The sequence below is a fragment of the Lepisosteus oculatus genome, unplaced genomic scaffold (assembly GCF_040954835.1).
Source record: "Lepisosteus oculatus isolate fLepOcu1 unplaced genomic scaffold, fLepOcu1.hap2 HAP2_SCAFFOLD_48, whole genome shotgun sequence".
In the NCBI taxonomy this organism is placed as follows: Eukaryota; Metazoa; Chordata; class Actinopteri; order Semionotiformes; family Lepisosteidae; genus Lepisosteus; species Lepisosteus oculatus.
In genome coordinates this window covers 992,735-1,007,988 of record NW_027168020.1, presented here as the reverse complement: position 1 = coordinate 1,007,988, position 15,254 = coordinate 992,735, and the positions used below count along the sequence as shown (strand labels likewise).

Sequence of the window (15,254 nt, the reverse complement as noted above, 5' to 3'; positions counted from 1 at the left end):
CTGTCCAGCGCATCTTCCTCGCATGGACTCCTGCCTGCGACGGGCAGGAAACAATTAGCAAGAACAGAACAACACCCCATGGGTGTCTCATGACCACACCTTAGGTTGTGACACGTGCAGGTGTGAGGGGTTGCCGGGCTACTTTGGAGCAGAGCTTGGGCGGAGGGAGGGCGGGAAAGCAGACAAAGAGGTGACACCTCAAGGTCTGCACGATCACAGCTCTCCGCCGCCCCAGGCTTCCGCTCGATAAGCTGCTGGACACACTCGCCCCTCCTCACACAGACCGTGGAAAAGCCCCCGAGTCGGAGGGCTCTCTCTTCCTCCCAGGAGCTCTTGGACACGACGCACAGACAGGGTGCGGGGAGCCGCCGCCTGCAAACACGGCTCCAGGCAGGACTCCACTCCGTAGGAGCCGCAGAGCAGAGGAGATGGGGGCAGCTTAGCTCCTGTGCAGAGACCTGAGCTGCTGTTGCTGCAGACGCTGTCTTTTCTGCACTCGGGGTAGGAGTGAATGTTGAGTTGCCCTTAGAAATGAAGCAGAGTACTTCAACGGCACGGGTGTGTGTGTGTGCGTGCGCCCTGGTGATTCTGGGAGACAGATCGAACCTGGGCTAAAAGAGAGGAGGCTTAGCCCTCTTCCATTTGCTACTTCAAAGTTGTACAACCCATTTGTATTTGCTAGGCGGCGCAGTTTATCGTGCACAAAGAACGCTTTGAAAAGCGTCCAAAGCAAGTCATTCCGAGTTGGTCGTTTGTGTTTTCCGTTCAGACGCGAAATGCTGAAATGATCTCTCGGCTCCTCGGTTGTCATTTCTGCTCCGTAAAGGAATCACAGCACGCGTCGCCTTCCAGTACGCTGGGTCGGGACACGATGCCGGGGGTCGGAGCGTGTGATGTCTTCCTCGTTAGTATAGTGGTAAGTATCCCCGCCTGTCATGCGGGAGACCGGGGTTCGATTCCCCGACTGGGAGTAGCTTTTCTTTTACCTCCTTAGAGAAAGGACTGCCTTTCACTTCTCTGTTTTCTAACACAGCGTCGTGCACCTTTTCATTGCTCTCGCTTTCAGAGCCTCCGCACGGCACAAGACTCGACATCAGGAAGCACATTGAATTGAAAGCAGGGAGCGCTGCGACATGCACTGTGCAGATCCCGCCACACTAAGAGGTGAGTGGGTCTGTTCGATGCACAAAGAACGCTTTGATAAGCGTCAAAGGCAAATCATTCCGAGTTGGTCGTTTGTGTTTTCCGTTCAGACGCGAAATGTTGAAATGATCTCTCGGCTCCTCGGTTGTCATTTCTGCTCCGTAAAGGAATCACAGCACGAGTCGGCTTCCAGCACGGTGGGTCGGGACACGATGCCGGGGGTCGGAGAGAGTGATGTCTTCCTCGTTAGTATAGGACCTGTCACGTGGACCTGTCACCTGTCCCCACCTGTCACGCGGGAGACCGGGGTACATCAGGACGCGCATTGAAGTGAAAGCAGGATGCGCTGCGACATGCACTGTGCAGATCCCGCCACACTAAGAGGTGAGTGGGTCTGTTCGATCACAGCGCTAGGCGAATCCCCAATCCCCTTTTGTGCGTGGCGACAGAAGAAGTCTGGTCTGTTTCCGCCCGGTTTCGATCCGGGGACCTTTCGCGTGTGAGGCGAACGTGATAACCACTACACTACGGAAACTGTGGTCAGATGTGCCCAGCGGCCCAGCGCTGAGCTTCGCCAATGCGATTCAGCTGCTTCCAGTGCCTTTATTGGGGTGCGCTGATGGACCGTGCTCTCTCTCCAGAGACCAGCACGCCTGTCATGGACGGAGCAGGAAAGACGGCGCCACATTCTACAGCCCTCTCCACGCAATCGACGAAACGGGCTACTGAAGTGGAGAAAATCGCCTCTCCAGAAAGTGCAAATATCATCTTGGAGAGTATAAATCCTATTGCCGAAGGTCAGCCCTGTCTACCAGAGTGACCCTCCCACCTCCTGCAGCGATGGTCAGCTCGTCTCACACGCGAGAAGTTTCGGCTGGAAACAAGCGCCCCCTCTTCTCGCACGTTTTGCACGTTGAGTAGTTTTAATGCGGCTCCTTCGTACACAGTGCTGATCTTTTGGAAAGCAGGAGGCAAAATTGACACGTTCCCATACCGGGAGTCGAACCCGGGCCGCCTGGGTGAAAACCAGGAATCCTAACCGCTAGACCATATGGGAGTGCACAACCCTGCTGTTCCGGGCATCATGCAAGCAAACTACATAAATATGAGAAAACACGCAAGAGAGTTGTCACTCAGAGTGTCGAAGGGTCGATGTATACTGGGGCTCAGTTGAAATGCAACGTCAGGACTTTCCCGAATTATGTCACACGAAGAGAGCACAGCCTTTTCCGCCCTGCCACGTGTGTATCGGTAACTCGCCGTGATCGTATAGTGGTCAGTACTTTGCGTTGTGGCCGCAACAACCCCGGTTCGAATCCGGGTCACGGCAGAATAGGGGCGTCTGCTTTTACTACTTGCACGAATGAAGGCAAAAAAAAGCCAATTGATGTGAACGAACGGCGCTTTACAGAGGAGTACTGCCTGACTGGATCGTTGATGAACGACAGAGACCACTCCGACCTCTTCTCGGGTTTCTTCAATGACTTACTAAGGATCTTCTTCACATTCGCCCATGCAGGGGAAGCCAGTTACACCAAAGCAAACGCAGGAAAGTGCAATTCAAGCAGAGACCAGGAGGGACTTGTTTACACCGAGAGTGGTCGGAGAATGGAACAATGCGCCCAGCCCTGTTGCTGGAGCCGATTCTTGATGAGATCTTGGGCTCACTAAGAAGCCCCCGCTGGATGCTAATCTTTCTGTTGTTCTTGCAGGTCCTGCGCTGCTTTTGAGCCGACAGAGCTCGTCCTGATCTGTCGGCACAGCCCAATTGCAAATGATCGGCTCCGCATACAGAAGGAACGTGCGTTTGGTACAAGAGTACATGAAGGTACCGGAAATACATTGGGAACAAATGACCGGTCGCTCAATACCTCTGTGAAGTACAGAAGCGTGCAAAACGAGGCTGTTTCCGCCCGGTCTCGAACCGGGGACCTTTCGCGTGTTAGGCAAACGTGATAGCCGCTACACCACGGAAACCTGCGGGGACTGCTGCTGGTGTCTCGCTTGCGTTTCGGGCTGAGAAAGGGACGCGTCACTTTAGGCAGGGGGCGCTGGAGAGAGGAACAAAGGGCGCGATGAAACAAAACACCGAAACCCGGGATCTTTAGATCTTCAGTCTAACGCTCTCCCAGCTGAGCTATTTCAGCGGTGCACAGAGCCCACAGCCACCTGCTCCAGCCTTCCTGTGTTGCGGCATGAGCGCACCAAGAGTAGCGGGAGAGTGTTGCAGGAACGTCACTCAGAAGGAAAGCCACCCAGGTGCGCCCTCTGAGCTCTGTCCAGCGCATCTTCCTCGCATGGACTCCTGCCTGCGACGGGCAGGAAACAATTAGCAAGAACAGAACAACACCCCATGGGTGTCTCATGACCACACCTTAGGTTGTGACACGTGCAGGTGTGAGGGGTTGCCGGGCTACTTTGGAGCAGAGCTTGGGCGGAGGGAGGGCGGGAAAGCAGACAAAGAGGTGACACCTCAAGGTCTGCACGATCACAGCTCTCCGCCGCCCCAGGCTTCTGCTCGATAAGCTGCTGGACACACCCGCCCCTCCTCACACAGACCGTGGAAAAGCCCCCGAGTCGGAGGGCTCTCTCTTCCTCCCAGGAGCTCTTGGACACGACGCACAGACAGGGTGCGGGGAGCCGCCGCCTGCAAACACGGCTCCAGGCAGGACTCCACTCCGTAGGAGCCGCAGAGCAGAGGAGATGGGGGCAGCTTAGCTCCTGTGCAGAGACCTGAGCTGCTGTTGCTGCAGACGCTGTCTTTTCTGCACTCGGGGTAGGAGTGAATGTTGAGTTGCCCTTAGAAATGAAGCAGAGTACTTCAACGGCACGGGTGTGTGTGTGTGCGTGCGCCCTGGTGATTCTGGGAGACAGATCGAACCTGGGCTAAAAGAGAGGAGGCTTAGCCCTCTTCCATTTGTATCTGCTAGGCGGCGCAGTTGTCGTGCACAAAGAACGCTTTGAAAAGCGTCCAAAGCAAGTCATTCCGAGTTGGTCGTTTGTGTTTTCCGTTCAGACGCGAAATGCTGAAATGATCTCTCGGCTCCTCGGTTGTCATTTCTGCTCCGTAAAGGAATCACAGCACGCGTCGCCTTCCAGCACGCTGGGTCGGGACACGATGCCGGGGGTCGGAGCGTGTGATGTCTTCCTCGTTAGTATAGTGGCAAGTATCCCCGCCTGTCACGCGGGAGACCGGGGTTCGATTCCCCGACGGGGAGTAGCTTTTCTTTTACCTCCTTAGAGAAAGGACTGCCTTTCACTTCTCTGTTTTCTAACACAGCGTCGTGCACCTTTTCATTGCTCTCGCTTTCAGAGTCTCCGCACGGCACACGACTCGACATCAGGAAGCACATTGAAGTGAAAGCAGGGAGCGCTGCGACATGCACTGTGCAGATCCCGCCACACTAAGAGGTGAGTGGGTCTGTTCGATGCACAAAGAACGCTTTGATAAGTGTCAAAGGCAAATCATTCCGAGTTGGTCGTTTGTGTTTTCCGTTCAGACGCGAAATGCTGAAATGATCTCTCGGCTCCTCGGTTGTCATTTCTGCTCCGTAAAGGAATCACAGCACGAGTCGGCTTCCAGCACGGTGGGTCGGGACACGATGCCGGGGGTCGGAGAGAGTGATGTCTTCCTCGTTAGTATAGGACCTGTCACGTGGACCTGTCACCTGTCCCCACCTGTCACGCGGGAGACCGGGGTACATCAGGACGCGCATTGAAGTGAAAGCAGGATGCGCTGCGACATGCACTGTGCAGATCCCGCCACACTAAGAGGTGAGTGGGTCTGTTCGATCACAGCGCTAGGCGAATCCCCAATCCCCTTTTGTGCGTGGCGACAGAAGAAGTCTGGTCTGTTTCCGCCCGGTTTCGATCCGGGGACCTTTCGCGTGTGAGGCGAACGTGATAACCACTACACTACGGAAACTGTGGTCAGATGTGCCCAGCGGCCCAGTGCTGAGCTTCGCCAATGCGATTCAGCTGCTTCCAGTGCCTTTATTGGGGTGCGCTGATGGACCGTGCTCTCTCTCCAGAGACCAGCACGCCTGTCATGGACGGAGCAGGAAAGACGGCGCCACATTCTACAGCCCTCTCCACGCAATCGACGAAATCGGGCTACTGAAGTGGAGAAAATCGCCTCTCCAGAAAGTGCAAATATCATCTTGGAGAGTATAAATCCTATTGCCGAAGGTCAGCCCTGTCTACCAGAGTGACCCTCCCACCTCCTGCAGCGATGGTCAGCTCGTCTCACACGCGAGAAGTTTCGGCTGGAAACAAGCGCCCCCTCTTCTCGCACGTTTTGCACGTTGAGTAGTTTTAATGCGGCTCCTTCGTACACAGTGCTGATCTTTTGGAAAGCAGGAGGCAAAATTGACACGTTCCCATACCGGGAGTCGAACCCGGGCCGCCTGGGTGAAAACCAGGAATCCTAACCGCTAGACCATATGGGAGTGCACAACCCTGCTGTTCCGGGCATCATGCAAGCAAACTACATAAATATGAGAAAACACGCAAGAGAGTTGTCACTCAGAGTGTCGAAGGGTCGATGTATACTGGGGCTCAGTTGAAATGCAACGTCAGGACTTTCCCGAATTATGTCACACGAAGAGAGCACAGCCTTTTCCGCCCTGCCACGTGTGTATCGGTAACTCGCCGTGATCGTATAGTGGTCAGTACTTTGCGTTGTGGCCGCAACAACCCCGGTTCGAATCCGGGTCACGGCAGAATAGGGGAGTCTGCTTTTACTACTTGCACGAATGAAGGCAAAAAAAAGCCAATTGATGTGAACGAACGGCGCTTTACAGAGGAGTACTGCCTGACTGGATCGTTGATGAACGACAGAGACCACTCCGACCTCTTCTCGGGTTTCTTCAATGACTTACTAAGGATCTTCTTCACATTCGCCCATGCAGGGGAAGCCAGTTACACCAAAGCAAACGTAGGAAAGTGCAATTCAAGCAGAGACCAGGAGGGACTTGTTTACACCAAGAGTGGTCGGAGAATGGAACAATGCGCCCAGCCCTGTTGCTGGAGCCGATTCTTGATGAGATCTTGGGCTCACTAAGAAGCCCCCGCTGGATGCTAATCTTTCTGTTGTTCTTGCAGGTCCTGCGCTGCTATTGAGCCGACAGAGCTCGTCCTGATCTGTCGGCACAGCCCAATTGCAAATGATCGGCTCCGCATACAGAAGGAACGTGCGTTTGGTACAAGAGTGCATGAAGGCACCGGAAATACATTGGGAACAAATGACCGGTCGCTCAATACCTCTGTGAAGTACAGGAGCGTGCAAAACGAGGCTGTTTCCACCCGGTCTCGAACCGGGGACCTTTCACGTGTTAGGCGAACGTGATAGCCGCTACACCACGGAAACCTGCAGGGACTGTTGCTGCTTGCGTTTCGGGCTGAGAAAGGGACGCGTCACTTTAGGCAGGGGGCGCTGGAGAGAGGAACAAAGGGCGCGATGAAACAAAACACCGAAACCCGGGATCTTTAGATCTTCAGTCTAACGCTCTCCCAGCTGAGCTATTTCGGCGGTGCACAGAGCCCACAGCCACCTGCTTCAGCCTTCCTGTGTTGCGGCATGAGCGCACCAAGAGTAGCGGGAGAGTGTTGCAGGAACGTCACTCAGAACGAAAGCCACCCAGGTGCGCCCTCTGAGCTCTGTCCAGCGCATCTTCCTCGCATGGACTCCTGCCTGCGACGGGCAGGAAACAATTAGCAAGAACAGAACAACACCCCATGGGTGTCTCATGACCACACCTTAGGTTGTGACACGTGCAGGTGTGAGGGGTTGCCGGGCTACTTTGGAGCAGAGCTTGGGCGGAGGGAGGGCGGGAAAGCAGACAAAGAGGTGACACCTCAAGGTCTGCACGATCACAGCTCTCCGCCGCCTCAGGCTTCCGCTCGATAAGCTGCTGGACACACCCGCCCCTCCTCACACAGACCGTGGAAAAGCCCCCGAGTCGGAGGGCTCTCTCTTCCTCCCAGGAGCTCTTGGACACAACGCACAGACAGGTAGCGGGGAGCCGCCGCCTGCAAACACGGCTCCAGGCAGGACTCCACTCCGTAGGAGCCGCAGAGCAGAGGAGATGGGGGCAGCTTAGCTCCTGTGCAGAGACCTGAGCTGCTGTTGCTGCAGACGCTGTCTTTTCTGCACTCGGGGTAGGAGTGAATGTTGAGTTGCCCTCAGAAATGAAGCAGAGTACTTCAACGGCACGGGTGTGTGTGTGTGCGTGCGCCCTGGTGATTCTGGGAGACAGATCGAACCTGGGCTAAAAGAGAGGAGGCTTAGCCCTCTTCCATTTGCTACTTCAAAGTTGTACAACCCATTTGTATCTGCTAGGCGGCGCAGTTTATCGTGGACAAAGAACGCTTTGAAAAGCGTCCAAAGCAAGTCATTCCGAGTTGGTCGTTTGTGTTTTCCGTTCAGACGCGAAATGCTGAAATGATCTCTCGGCTCCTCGGTTGTCATTTCTGCTCCGTAAAGGAATCACAGCACGCGTCGCCTTCCAGCACGCTGGGTCGGGACACGATGCCGGGGGTCGGAGCGTGTGATGTCTTCCTCGTTAGTATAGTGGCAAGTATCCCCGCCTGTCACGTGGGAGACCGGGGTTCGATTCCCCGACGGGGAGTAGCTTTTCTTTTACCTCCTTAGAGAAAGGACTGCCTTTCACTTCTCTGTTTTCTAACACAGCGTCGTGAACCTTTTCATTGCTCTCGCTTTCAGAGCCTCCGCACGGCACACGACTCGACATCAGGAAGCACATTGAAGTGAAAGCAGGGAGCGCTGCGACATGCACTGTGCAGATCCCGCCACACTAAGAGGTGAGTGGGTCTGTTCGATGCACAAAGAACGCTTTGATAAGCGTCAAAGGCAAATCATTCCGAGTTGGTCGTTTGTGTTTTCCGTTCAGACGCGAAATGCTGAAATGATCTCTCGGCTGCTCGGTTGTCATTTCTGCTCCGTAAAGGAATCACAGCACGAGTCGGCTTCCAGCACGGTGGGTCGGGACACGATGCCGGGGGTCGGAGAGAGCGATGTCTTCCTCGTTAGTATAGGACCTGTCACGTGGACCTGTCACCTGTCCCCACCTGTCATGCGGGAGACCGGGGTACATCAGGACGCGCATTGAAGTGAAAGCAGGATGCGCTGCGACATGCACTGTGCAGATCCCGCCACACTAAGAGGTGAGTGGGTCTGTTCGATCACAGCACTAGGCGAATCCCCAATCCCCTTTTGTGCGTGGCGACAGAAGAAGTCTGGTCTGTTTCCGCCCGGTTTCGATCCGGGGATCTTTCGCGTGTGAGGCGAACGTGATAACCACTACACTACGGAAACTGTGGTCAGATGTGCCCAGCGGCCCAGCGCTGAGCTTCGCCAATGCGATTCAGCTGCTTCCAGTGCCTTTATTGGGGTGCGCTGATGGACCGTGCTCTCTCTCCAGAGACCAGCACGCCTGTCATGGACGGAGCAGGAAAGACGGCGCCACATTCTACAGCCCTCTCCACGCAATCGACGAAATCGGGCTACTGAAGTGGAGAAAATCGCCTCTCCAGAAAGTGCAAATATCATCTTGGAGAGTATAAATCCTATTGCCGAAGGTCAGCCCTGTCTACCAGAGTGACCCTCCCACCTCCTGCAGCGATGGTCAGCTCGTCTCACACGCGAGAAGTTTCGGCTGGAAACAAGCGCCCCCTCTTCTCGCACGTTTTGCACGTTGAGTAGTTTTAATGTGGCTCCTTCGTACACAGTGCTGATCTTTTGGAAAGCAGGAGGCAAAATTGACACGTTCCCATACCGGGAGTCGAACCCGGGCCGCCTGGGTGAAAACCAGGAATCCTAACCGCTAGACCATATGGGAGTGCACAACCCTGCTGTTCCGGGCATCATGCAAGCAAACTACATAAATATGAGAAAACACGCAAGAGAGTTGTCACTCAGAGTGCCGAAGGGTCGATGTATACTGGGGCTCAGTTGAAATGCAACGTCAGGACTTTCCCGAATTATGTCACACGAAGAGAGCACAGCCTTTTCCGCCGTGCCACGTGTGTATCGGTAACTCGCCGTGATCGTATAGTGGTCAGTACTTTGCGTTGTGGCCACAACAACCCTGGTTCAAATCCGGGTCACGGCAGAATAGGGGCGTCTGCTTTTACTACTTGCATGAATGAAGGCAAAAAAAAGCCAATCGATGTGAACGAACAGCGCTTTACAGAGGAGTACTGCCTGACTGGATCGTTGATGAACGACAGAGGCCACTCCGACCTCTTCTCGGGTTTCTTCAATGACTTACTAAGGATCTTCTTCACATTCGCCCATGCATGGGAAGCCAGTTACACCAAAGCAAACGCAGGAAAGTGCATTTCATGCAGAGACCAGGAGGGACCTGTTTACACCAAGAGTGGTCGGAGTATGGAACAATGCGCCAAGCCCTGTTTCTGGAGTCGATTCTTGATTAGATCTTGGGCTCACTAAGAGGCCCCCGCTGGGTACTAATCTTTCTGTTGTTCTCGCAGGTGTTGCGCTGCTTTTGAGCCGACAGAGCTCGTCTTGGTCTGTAGGGATAGCCCAATTGCAAATGATCGGCTCCAGGTACAGAAAAAACGTGCGTTTGGAACAAGAGTGCATGAAGGCACCGGAAATACATTGGGAACAAATGACTGGTGGTTCAAGACCTCTGTGAAGTGCAGGAGCGTGCAAGAAGAGGCTGTTTGCACCCAGTCTCGAACCGGGGACCTTTCGCGTGTTAGGCGAACGTGATAGCCGCTACACTACAGAAACCTGTAGGGACTGCTGCTGGTGTCTCGCTTGCGTTTCGGGCTGAGAAAGGGACGCGTCACTTTAGGCAGAGGGCGCTGGAGATAGGAACAAAGGGCGCGATGAAACAAAATGCCGAAACCCGGGATCGAGCCAGGGACCTTTAGAACATACTCTCACGAATCGTTAGAATACGTGCGTTTGATCATCAATTGCGTAACAACCACATTCGTTCGACTTGAGCCATCAAGCTCATAGTTTTCAAATCTTGAAAGCTGTCATTGAGCACATCATAGTCTGCAGTACGCCCCGTAACTTGCGTACTTCAACAGAAAGAAGAGCAGACAGCTCCATAAATATGCGAGGCGCAGAGAGTGCAAGGCGAGCCGCACACGTTTCGGTGACTGAGAGAGGGCAGTTTTTGCTTCTGCATTTCCCAAGTAAGGACGCATGACAACAAGCGATCGCGGTGCTCATTTACGACATAGTGGTGATGAGTTTTCAGTACGTGTTCTTTTGAACGAGCAATGAGGTTGCTGCCTTGGACAGCTGACTGCACGCTCTCATTGTGCCACGTGATGAGTATTCACCAGGCTCGTTCAGTCATTAGTCACATTCCATCGTTTGCCATAAGCAGATGCTGCAAGGTGATGTGGATATCAGTTCCCAGTCTTGTGGACGAGGACAAAAAGAACACACAAGGGCTCATCCGCAAGTTGAACCCAGGACCTCCCACACCCTAAGTGAGAATCATACCCCTAAACCAATGAGCCACGGAAGCACTTTCCATTTTATTCTGTCAGCGAGCTTGAGGACGGGGGAGAGGCGTCATTCGCTCGTCCAGTCAGACCTTCATCAATAAGTCAAGAAAGCCGCAATTACACGACTGCCTTGCAGATGAAGGGCAGTGAACTGCACCCGGTAAGAGGGGAACAAGCGGCACTAGGCGACACCGAGGCATGAGCCCCAGCGAGGGGGGTTAGCTTGCATGGTACAGCGGTCGCTTTGCATGCGAGAGGTAGCGGGATCATTTCCCACGTCCTCCAGGTGTGTGCTTAGAGCTTGATGTGCCGAAAGGTGTCCTTTAGCCTGTGGTCACACCTTGCATGGAGAGCGTCATGCAGCTGTCAATCATTTCGCAGCCACGCCCCCTCTTCATCTTCTCTCTGCCTTAAGCGTCTCCGCCACTCTCTCTTGACATTTCATGTCAGCATGTCAGAAGTCCGAGTGACGTTTTTAATGGCTGAGTGAGGGCACGATGCTGAAGCAGAGAGGCCACTTCAGCCAGAGAGACTTGTGCTAGGTGAGATCTGAAAAACAGACTCGCAACAGAAACAGACCAAAAAAGTATCGGTGAGATCAAAAGGCAAATGCAACATCCAGCAGAGGGCGTCTAAAGATTAGGGAACGGGCGACTGAAATCCATGAGGCAAACTTTCCGGCTGTGTACTGCAGCTGGCCTCGTTGGCGTAGTTGGTAGCGCGTCAGTCTCATCATCTGAAGGTCCTGAGTTTGATCCTCACACGGGGCAGGGCTGCTTCCTCTCTTGCTCTTTTCAAACACTTGCGGCAACTGTTCGCTCATAACCACGTCTGGAATGCGTGACCTTTACACGGGGGAGAAGCAACGCCGCATCCCTTTTCTAAAGAACATTCACATTCAGAAATAAGTCAAGAAATTTGCCATTACTTTCGCTCGCGCTGCTGTCAGCCTGCCCATGTTGCCAAAGAAAGATTCACTCGGCGTCAACATGACAGAACAGCGATCACTTGAAAACACTATTCCACACTCCGTAAGCAAGAACTTCAGTGTTTGCAGTCACCCGATATGCCGATAGTCAAAGGAGCACAAAACACGAAGCGTCAAAAGACAAGATGAGTTGATGGAAAGAGCGTTGAATTGATGAGCACAAAAGTTCAGCTCGTACAATAGGCAACGAAGGTCCCGGCGTCATCATCGCACTTGAAAGGACTGCCTTGCAGACTAAGGGCAGTGGGAGGTTGCTGTTTTGAGATGGAGGCATTGGGATGGTGGGCCGAGATCTATTCTTCTTAAGGAATTCTTCATCGTGAAAGATCGGTCCACAGGTCATCCAAAGAACTTACAAATTTTTTGGACTCAGGGAATCACGTGCTTCCAGAAGGGAGTGAAGTGCTCAAACACATGACATGCCCCCTTGATCTCACATGCACAATTCTGCTGCAACATGCACAGCTACCGTCCACACCAGGCAGTGGGGCTTCAGCAGAATTTGCTACGCCACCTGCAATTACATATCCAGCTGCACACATATACATGGCCCCTCTGTCCTTTTCAGGATCTCAAAAAAAAGCATAGCGTGGTTTTCCTGCAACCTGATTGACCGCATCTCCCTCAGAATGTGCCCCGTTGCATTCATTGGTGAAGCAGGACGGAGGCTAACGGGCATGCCAGAACAGTTAGGCTCAGCGATCTCTCCAAAATATTGTGGTTGTAGTGGAAGAAATATGGTTTAAATTGTACCTTGGTATTTCAAACTCTCTCTAGAATGTTATCCATTTCTATTTTATTTTGACAGGAACTGGCTAATGACACTAGATGAAAAGAGAAGAAAGAAAACACAACGTTTCGGCCGTGGAGCCTTCTTCAGGTGTGAGGGCTCCACGGCTGAAATGTTGTGTTTTCTTTCTTCTCTTTTAAGCATGGAATAGACCTATTACTTGTTCCTTTGCAGCCTACGCATGCTGACACAGCTCCCCACCTGAACTGCTAATGATGCCTGGTAGTTTGTGGTACTTGGGTATTGTCTTATGTTTGCTCAAACTGCATATGTGTGATTGCATATTTTTGGGTATTTTCATATGTCAATATTTAATTCACTGACATTCCTGTATGCTTGGAAGAAAGGTAGATTGGATTTGGCACAGGACGCCTGCCCATATTTGTTGATCATTGTTGGGCTGGAAAAACAATGATAAAAAGTGTATGAAAAAAGCTCTCTCCAATATTTCCCTTCTCTTCGCCATGGTTACACTGCCCGTTCTTTCCGTCTTTGGTCCTTCTACAAAGATTCCAGGGCTCTTTTTCCACCATAATATCAGAATATTTTTTTCTCTTTTAAAGGCTGTAGGTGGGGTGTGATGGACTGTACCACTATCATAGAAGATTTTTTCAGGACACATCGCAGTTCCATAGTAGAATTTATCAATAGTAGAATTCCATAGGACATTATTTACCAACATATTACCCAGTGTGAGACTCTGCCAGTAAACCTCAGAGCATTGAGTTCTCCACTGATAAAGATGGCTGTCTGAAGTCATGAAATCCACTGCTGGGATGCCTGAGAGACAGTAATTGAATCTTGGCTGGAATTAGGCTTTCTATTAGTGTTGATCTTTGGGAATTATGTGGTAAAAAGGGAAAACTCCTTTACTTTAGTCACTTTGAATGTTCAAATGTACAGAACCTGCAAAACTAAGCAATGAAAAAAATCCATCACCACTCTCATGATAGCATAACTCATAGTCTCTGCTGTTATGTAACAATACACACTTTCAATTTTCTTATCGCCTGTCTCCAGAGAGAATGTTGTTAGTGCTGATGACCTTGAATTAGACCTTGTTAACTCTGTAAAACAATCTTCCTCTGCTTAGATTTTCACTCAGATTGATTTTGTTCTCAGATTATTCCTGGCAGGACTGAGTTTCTAGGAAATGAAAAGTGAAAGAAAAAGTACAGAAGATCAGCCCTTGAATATACAACATTGTGCAGTGAGATTGTTAAATGTATTAGCTGCTATCCTGTGCTAGAGCCTGTCGTGGTAAGCAGTGGATGACAGGATCTAGCACAGATACTAATGAAACACTGTTAATGAAAGCTAAAACACTTGAGTCTTATTTTAGTTTTCCATTTCCCTTTCATTTGTGATGTACTGTACAACAGGCCACAGAACATGCACAAAAACAGATATGCACACATTCACACCAGGCAATGACAGTCTGCCCAGTCAGAATCTGAGCTGAGGTATCAGAATTCTGAATTCCCTGAATTCTGTCATGGATCATCCACAATAAGGGCAAAGTTTGAACACGAGGATCCCCAGAGCCTAGTAACATAAATCTTGGAGCAAAAGCAGATGATTAACTTCATAGTTTGTGTGGTTGAGCCAAAGTTGAGCATGAGGATATGTGAGTCACCATTCTTAGAAATGGATCCAACTTCAGACAGGCGTCAAAAGTAAGAGTATACAGTGCTGGGGCAATGACACTTCAATGATCAGAAGGATAACAAGAGTTTTAATGCATTGAAATTGATTTTCTGGTGATGCACACTGTCATGGAACTATTAATTTTTTAAGGATCACTTACTGACGTCAGACAGCTGCCAATTCTCCAGACTGGAAGGATGAACAGTTTATCCCCCTAGGTACCATATTTCCATATTTCGAAGCATTGGAATAATACATGTCATACAGCAACATAAAAACAGGAAGACAAGTATCACAGCCCCTATAATCGGTGTTAGTAACTTAAAAGAAAAACATTCCCCCTGGCCCAAACAGTGATTCTAACCAGGAGAGAAAAGCCGGTGTATCTTTTATGCCTCTCTCTTTATTCACCTTGTCTTTTAGTTCTTTTAAATGCTGAATAGCGAGTGTAAGATTTCCGTAATCATAGTCATTAGCTGGAATATATGTACAACAGGAGTCTCCTACTAAAGCATAGACTCCTCCAGATGCTGCATTTTGAAGGTCCAGCACGAACCTGTTCTGAAGTGCCATTAATCTAACTCCCCTTAATTCTTGTTTGATAGCGTCTAAGCCTTCTAACATGATATTAATAAAAGAGTACATTTCATAAAAAGTCGCATGGGTGAGGCTGTAGAATGAGGCATTAAAGCACATATATAACAAGATGCATTAAATTTCTTTAACTTTACAGTATGATTTATAAATTTATACCACAAATTACGCATATCCCCCTCATTATCAGTTTCATTCAGCCAGTTTGTATACAAAGAGGCTTCGTGTTTAGATTCTTCCTCTTTTGGGGTGGTGACAGGCTTCTACATAAAAAGGAAAAAGGCTGTGCACATCAGTCCCAAGCAGGTTATCCCCATCTGTCCTTGTGGAGACATCACTCCTGCGCTTTGTTCAGTTCGTTTGTGACCTTTTTACAGTGGGAAGCATGAATCCAGGGCACCATTTCTGTGACCTTCACAGCAGTGGCAGTGGTCAGCAGCACCTGGTACAGCCCCCTCCACCTGAGTGAACACCATTTCTTTTTCCTGAAGTCTTTCACCAGAATCCAGTCTCCTTATTCACTCATTAGTTCTTACAGCACAGGTAAATCCCTGTGGGCTGGAGCCCAGCATAATC

The 15,254-nt window shown here is 51.0% G+C and overlaps 14 non-coding genes across 14 annotated transcripts; 6 read left to right on the top strand and 8 right to left on the bottom strand.

Moving 5' to 3' along the window:
- Positions 1–899: 899 nt before the first annotated feature.
- trnad-guc (transfer RNA aspartic acid (anticodon GUC)) lies at positions 900–971 on the top strand. The gene has a single exon. It is a non-coding gene; the product is annotated as a tRNA-Asp (tRNA).
- A 634-nt stretch (positions 972–1,605) lies between these two features.
- trnav-cac (transfer RNA valine (anticodon CAC)) lies at positions 1,606–1,678 on the bottom strand. Its single transcript has one exon. It is a non-coding gene; the product is annotated as a tRNA-Val (tRNA).
- Positions 1,679–2,128: 450 nt separating this feature from the next.
- trnae-uuc (transfer RNA glutamic acid (anticodon UUC)) lies at positions 2,129–2,200 on the bottom strand. Its single transcript has one exon. It is a non-coding gene; the product is annotated as a tRNA-Glu (tRNA).
- A 201-nt stretch (positions 2,201–2,401) lies between these two features.
- Positions 2,402–2,473, top strand: trnah-gug (transfer RNA histidin (anticodon GUG)). Its single transcript has one exon. It is a non-coding gene; the product is annotated as a tRNA-His (tRNA).
- A 574-nt stretch (positions 2,474–3,047) lies between these two features.
- On the bottom strand, positions 3,048–3,120 carry trnav-aac (transfer RNA valine (anticodon AAC)). The gene has a single exon. It is a non-coding gene; the product is annotated as a tRNA-Val (tRNA).
- A 1,169-nt stretch (positions 3,121–4,289) lies between these two features.
- trnad-guc (transfer RNA aspartic acid (anticodon GUC)) lies at positions 4,290–4,361 on the top strand. The gene has a single exon. It is a non-coding gene; the product is annotated as a tRNA-Asp (tRNA).
- A 634-nt stretch (positions 4,362–4,995) lies between these two features.
- trnav-cac (transfer RNA valine (anticodon CAC)) lies at positions 4,996–5,068 on the bottom strand. Its single transcript has one exon. It is a non-coding gene; the product is annotated as a tRNA-Val (tRNA).
- A 451-nt stretch (positions 5,069–5,519) lies between these two features.
- trnae-uuc (transfer RNA glutamic acid (anticodon UUC)) lies at positions 5,520–5,591 on the bottom strand. The gene has a single exon. It is a non-coding gene; the product is annotated as a tRNA-Glu (tRNA).
- A 201-nt stretch (positions 5,592–5,792) lies between these two features.
- On the top strand, positions 5,793–5,864 carry trnah-gug (transfer RNA histidin (anticodon GUG)). Its single transcript has one exon. It is a non-coding gene; the product is annotated as a tRNA-His (tRNA).
- Positions 5,865–6,438: 574 nt separating this feature from the next.
- On the bottom strand, positions 6,439–6,511 carry trnav-aac (transfer RNA valine (anticodon AAC)). Its single transcript has one exon. It is a non-coding gene; the product is annotated as a tRNA-Val (tRNA).
- A 1,189-nt stretch (positions 6,512–7,700) lies between these two features.
- Positions 7,701–7,772, top strand: trnad-guc (transfer RNA aspartic acid (anticodon GUC)). The gene has a single exon. It is a non-coding gene; the product is annotated as a tRNA-Asp (tRNA).
- Positions 7,773–8,406: 634 nt separating this feature from the next.
- Positions 8,407–8,479, bottom strand: trnav-cac (transfer RNA valine (anticodon CAC)). Its single transcript has one exon. It is a non-coding gene; the product is annotated as a tRNA-Val (tRNA).
- A 451-nt stretch (positions 8,480–8,930) lies between these two features.
- Positions 8,931–9,002, bottom strand: trnae-uuc (transfer RNA glutamic acid (anticodon UUC)). Its single transcript has one exon. It is a non-coding gene; the product is annotated as a tRNA-Glu (tRNA).
- A 2,354-nt stretch (positions 9,003–11,356) lies between these two features.
- trnam-cau (transfer RNA methionine (anticodon CAU)) lies at positions 11,357–11,429 on the top strand. Its single transcript has one exon. It is a non-coding gene; the product is annotated as a tRNA-Met (tRNA).
- Positions 11,430–15,254: the final 3,825 nt, after the last annotated feature.